Source organism: Acipenser ruthenus, chromosome 46, assembly GCF_902713425.1.
Source record: "Acipenser ruthenus chromosome 46, fAciRut3.2 maternal haplotype, whole genome shotgun sequence".
Lineage (NCBI taxonomy): Eukaryota > Metazoa > Chordata > Actinopteri > Acipenseriformes > Acipenseridae > Acipenser > Acipenser ruthenus.
The window spans coordinates 6,004,124-6,010,024 of NC_081234.1; the positions used below are offsets into that span (position 1 = coordinate 6,004,124).

Genomic DNA, 5,901 nt, shown 5'->3' on the forward strand with positions numbered 1-5,901 from the left:
GTCTTGCCATGGTGTATGACTTTTGACAGTAAACTGTCTTCAGCAACCTCACAATATATATATATATATATATATATATATATATATATATATATATATATATATTCTGTTACACCTCATCATAGCAGTTTTAAAAAAAGATTAGCCTCATGGTTTATCAAAAATATGTAACATATGTTAGATAATGTCTTAGTTTGTCAGGAAAAAAAAAAACATTTTAATGAAAGAGCAGCCTGAAGGCATAATCACTCTGTGGCTTTCGATTGAGTTTTCTGTAGCAGAGAAATCCAAACTGATGTGACTACTGATTCTATGTTTTATAGCTTCTTTTAATGATGACAGTAAAGCTATGCAAAGTTTCACATGGAATACTCTGCAAAAATGATATAATTGTATGTGAAGTGTATTTTCTGAGGTGTGGCGGTGCAAAGTTAGGCCTAGCAGCCTGGCGATCCCCAGTATAAACACTCTTCACTAGCAGGATTGTGGGGCACCATCATTCATGTGAAATGTATTTCACTGCTTACAAACTACATATAGTCAAGCATAGTTTGTGGTTTCATACAACACACATGTTAAATATAGTGCGCTTAATTATTTTACCCCCAATTTTCTCCCCAATTTGGAATGTCCAATCATTTTCCCCTCACTGCAGCAATTCCCCACACAGCTCAGGAAAACTGGAAAACTGAAGGTTCAGTGGGCGTGCCACCTTCCTCTTTTACATCCAGAAACTCAAGAACCGATCTCTGAAGGATAACTGTCAACTGTGTTTATTCTCTAATAAAATGTGTGTTGTTTTTTTTTACTGGAACTAGGAGACTGATAGAACTCCCCAGTCCCCTTTCATAACATTTCTAAAAAATAATTATTATACATGAAACATTTTTATGAATAAAATTTTATTACTTTGGATAGAAACATTACAGATTCTCAGTTCTGCCAGCTATCCATATGTTTTCTGGATTTTTTGTGTGTTTTTTTCAGACCATTCATTTAATACAGAACTAAGAAATCCTCAAAGGTATTGGTGGTACAAGGTTTCTGACAATGACTGGTACGATAAGATTATACACAAGGGTAATTAATGTCTGTGGCATTTCCAGTCTTTCCTTTTTTTTCTTGGATGCTGGCCAGAGTTCAGGGCAAACCATATAACGGCATTGATTTTTCTCAATCCTGAATCTTTCCATCCTATTTTTTATTATTATTCTAAGCCTCTGTCTCACAAGTAGGCTTAGGGGTCGATATTCTCTGGGAAGTTGTATCTTTATCTCTGAAATAATTTCAGAGTAAATGGTTTTACATTTTCTTTTTCAAGATTTCATTGTGTTATGGTCATAGTCATGCTTTTGATGATAATGTGAACTCTTCCATCTTAGCTGGCTGACAATTGTATTTGTGTATACCCATGCTTCAATATTGACTGGAACGAACTTCACAAGGTTTGTTACACACTCAAGGGAGGGGACTTAGAATCTGGCTAAATACACATGAGAGTGCACCATCTCAAGCACAAGCTAAATCTTTGAATGATTTCACTGAATATGATTTCGTTTTTTTTCAGTATTCCATAAATGTGTTTTTCTCAATTTCAAAATGGATAATATTGTTTTATGTCCCAGTAATTTATGTTCCACAAATTTGGGCAAACCTATATTATACTTCTGCAATAATAATAATAATAATAATAATAATAATAATAATAATAATAAATATTAACGGTTATATGTAGTAAGATGGGCCAGTCGCAGCGCAAACATACCGCAATTCACAAAATATACATTTTTTCGTGTGTACTAAGAGAAAATATGTAAATGAAAAGAGCCGCAATATACTAGCATTGCGAGAGTCGAGCGGCATTTTTTTGAATAATTAATTAAATCCTCCCGACCTGTGAGGGCGCTGTGTAAAGTGAACAGAGTGCCCTGGACTGGATGGCCAGACAATTAACTCCCAGGGTTAGGCAGAATCCGGCCATCTACAGTACACTACAGTACACTAAATCATCGACCCGGAAGGGAAACATTGTGGCAGCCGTGGATTGGAGGAGCAGTTGCAATCGTTAACCAAGACGTCATGATTGATGGTATATAAGGGGACGTACAAAGGTGATCTGTTCCTTTTGTTATGGTTAACACTGAACCAGAAGGAGAACCGTATTGTCTGTCATGAGTGTTGTGTTTGTTTTGTCGTGTCTAATTATACTTGTTTGTTGTTATTAGACGGCGAACACGATCCGGAGTTGTCGCTACTGGCCAGCACAAAACCCGGACAACACTTCACTTGTTTCACGATAAATTGTATTTGCACCATGAGCACTCACTTTCGACTGGTGAACGTGTTTGTATATCGTGGGTGTATTAAATTTAGTGTTTATTGTTTCGGGACTCATCCCCTGGGTTAAACTGTGTAGTACACAGCCTTGTGTACTACCATTCATTATTATTTACCATTGTCAAGTGACTTTGGATTATAAATAAAACACCATTGCACCTGGATTATCGTTGTCTGTCTGTTATTAATCACTGCATCACTCCTGCACCTGCACACTGCAAACCACTTTATCCCCAAATAAAACATGTGTTTCTACCAAAAAGCTTTTCATAATCATACAGTAGCTCCTCGCTAAACTGGACATGTTAGTCCAAAATAAGGAGGTGTCGGATTTTTTAAAAATACAATAAAATGGCACAAACATACATTTATAGTGTTAAATGTATTTTAAATATATAAGTCATTGTGCTGATATAACACTTATGGTTAGGGGATAGTGTTTTTCATACTGCCTTTAATTGCGACTGTTTAAAACATGCTTTCAAAAGTTCTTAACAAATTGATTCAATTGTATGTGTCAGAATTGCTGGTAGCTGTAGAACATCTTATTATAATATTTGAACTATCTCCATCCCATTTTTGCGAATTTATGCAGGAACGCCCATAATTACATATTCATCGTCGCTACAAAGTCACTAACAGCATTGAGCTTGTTTAGTATTTCACCCTAGACTTCCGACTTGTTTGCAACTGGTTTACGACTATTGTGAAAGCCACAACACTTTAGTACATCTCCCCCTGAATGTTTTACTAGCTACAAGACACAAAATCCACTCAAAACACTTAATTTTACAACACAAAGTGCTTTTTCCATGTTATCAGTAACCTACGAGTATAACCCTTATTAGCTTTTAAATACAATTCCCTTAAAAACATTGTGTTAACCACTCTGAAATATTGAGAAGTTAGCTGAGCAGTAGAATACATATTTTTAAAACCAAGAGGTAGTCATAAACATTAGGGGAGGGTCGTGATACATTATATAAAATACTTTCCGGTAGCACTTTACATTAAGTGTCTTCCTTGTACTGGTCTTACATGTACGAAGGTGGAAAAAAATAGGAAAACCTTTATAATAGAGTACCTTTAAATGACTTTTCCTGAGCAGTAAAGAGAAATGTCACCAAATCCCCAAAGCAAAGCTGAGTACACTATTACAGACCGAAGTGGATTATTATGTAGGCTAGTAAAGACCTTTGGCCTCCAAAGACCATCTACAGATTCAAAAGTCACATCTGTCTCCTGGAACGTGTGAAAAGAGAAAATGGTTTGAAGAAAAAGTTGAAAAGGTTGTTGTCAGCCAGGTGACATTTCTTAGAAATCTCACCTGGATTCTCCAGCCTGACAAAGGCTTACTGTACCTGCAGTCATGTGCATGCAATCAAAAACAAGGCTGTGTTTTTGCTTTCCGTTCTCTGCAAGTTTTCACTGCATCCAGTGATCACTATTGTAGTGATCACTGGATAAGATGCACTGGAATGTTCTTAAATCTGGCATTTTGATTGGCTGAGAGTGACTTAGTGACATAGACAATGACCTTCAGCTGAAGACCATATATATATATTGAGATCCACTGTGCTTGGTTATAGAAGAAACTTTTTTTACAGTTGTTGGTAGTAGTGGGATGCCTAACCTGTTCAGAGACTAGAGCTCCTAATCGCTTGAACAAAGAGCTGCAGTACTAGATTTGGATGCAGAAGACAGGAAGTTAAAATGCACATATTCTTTGCAACTCCACAGTAAATGACCTCTCACACTTGTCAACCAGCCAAGATTAAACTTTCATTAAACTCTTATTTTCCTGGAATGGAAGGATAAATCTTTGATTGCTGGAGGCTTAACTTGACCTGTTTATGCATACATTTGATTCCACCGTTTCCCTGTGATCAACAAATTTGACATTAGTAAGCATGCAGATGCTGTTGTTTCATATCCTTAGCCCATCACATTTTTAATACTTCAGCATTGCTGTCGAGGCTTGGCATGTTGTACAAGAACATGACAAGATTTATGCTAAACTGAAACCCTTTGATTTGTACATCACACGTACATCACGTCAAGTTGTACATCATCCCAACCATTACTAGAAATGTATAATCCTTACAGGTACATTCTAAAGAAATATGTTGTGAAGAAAAATTACACTTTTACAGTTAGTTATAGAATTTGTTGTAGCTGTATGACCCACTGTGACAGATATCTCCCTCTCGACCTGTGAGGGCACTGTGTAACGGGAACAGAGTACCCTTAACTAAATGGCACAACAATTTATTTTGTAGGGTAGGTGGAAGTTGGTCATTTAGGAAAGGGGCGCAGCTACAGTATCCAAACTCAATGACCCAGACGTTAAACGGTGTGGCATCTGAGGACTGGAGGAGCGGATGCGCTTGTTAACCTAGGGGTCATGAGCGAGGATATAAATAGGGGTCATAGCTGACATGACCTGTTCCTTGGTAAATGGTTAGAGCCTGTGTTACCGTCCTGAAAACGGTTTGTTTTGTCTGTTAGTGTTTGTTATAACTGTATGTTTGTTTTAAACTAGACTTCCTATAACACGATCCAGAGCTGTAGCAGAAGCCAGCAAAAACCCAGACATCACTTTCACCCCTGCATTTCACAGAGAAATGTAATACACCACTTGCACTTATTTCACTATCACTAGGAACTGTGTTTGTGTTTTGTGTTTAGTGTTGGTGTGTAAAACTGGACTTTTGGTTGCAGGTCAAACCCGGGGATTTACAAATACTGAATGATACACGCTGCTGTATCACTCCATCATTATTATTTGCAGGTGTCTACTATAAGGCTCTGGACATTGTTAATTAAATCAATAAACACCCTTGCACCTGGAAATTATTATTATTATTATTATTATTATTATTATTATTTATATCTTAGCAGACACCCTTATCCAGGGCGACTTACAATCGTAAGCAAATACATTTCAAGTGTTACAGTACCAGTAATACAATAAAGCAGGTTGCATTGGCCGGGAATCGAACCCGGACCTCCCGCGTGGCAGGCGAGAATTCTACCACTGAACCACCAATGCTTGCTTATCATTGTCTGTCTGTTTTGTATCCACTCTGCACTTTGCCACACCCACCCAAAACAGTATTATAAATATTATTTAAAAAATAAAGAATAAAAACACATGAAAAACACAAGTTTCGAGGTGTCAGTGTTGAAATCACTACAAATTGAATAATAAATACATTTTTTGTATTTATTTGTGTGCTTGTTTTTCTTTACTCCTATGTAATGTGCGATGGATATTGTCGTGTTTCTCAGTTTTACTGAGACAATGTGCTTGTTTTGAGATAACGTTAACTGTCATGTTGAGCTCCAGGAAGAAATCAAAATAGCATTGGTTTTAATGTTTTGTTACTATGATGTTAGGAAAGCAAGCGGTGGTAATTTGGCCAGAATTGTGTGAGGAAAACTGAGATGACTGCACTTGGTATTTCCCAAAGTGTCACGCCCTATTTACTAGCTAATTAGAAACATAAACAAATATATGTACCAGAATTTGAACTCAATTCAACTGTTTGACACAATGTTACA

At 36.8% G+C, this 5,901-nt stretch overlaps 1 non-coding gene across 1 annotated transcript; it reads right to left on the reverse strand.

Moving 5' to 3' along the window:
- Positions 1-5,318: 5,318 nt before the first annotated feature.
- Positions 5,319-5,389, reverse strand: trnag-gcc (transfer RNA glycine (anticodon GCC)). Its single transcript has one exon. It is a non-coding gene; the product is annotated as a tRNA-Gly (tRNA).
- Between the last annotated feature and the right edge of the window lie 512 nt (positions 5,390-5,901).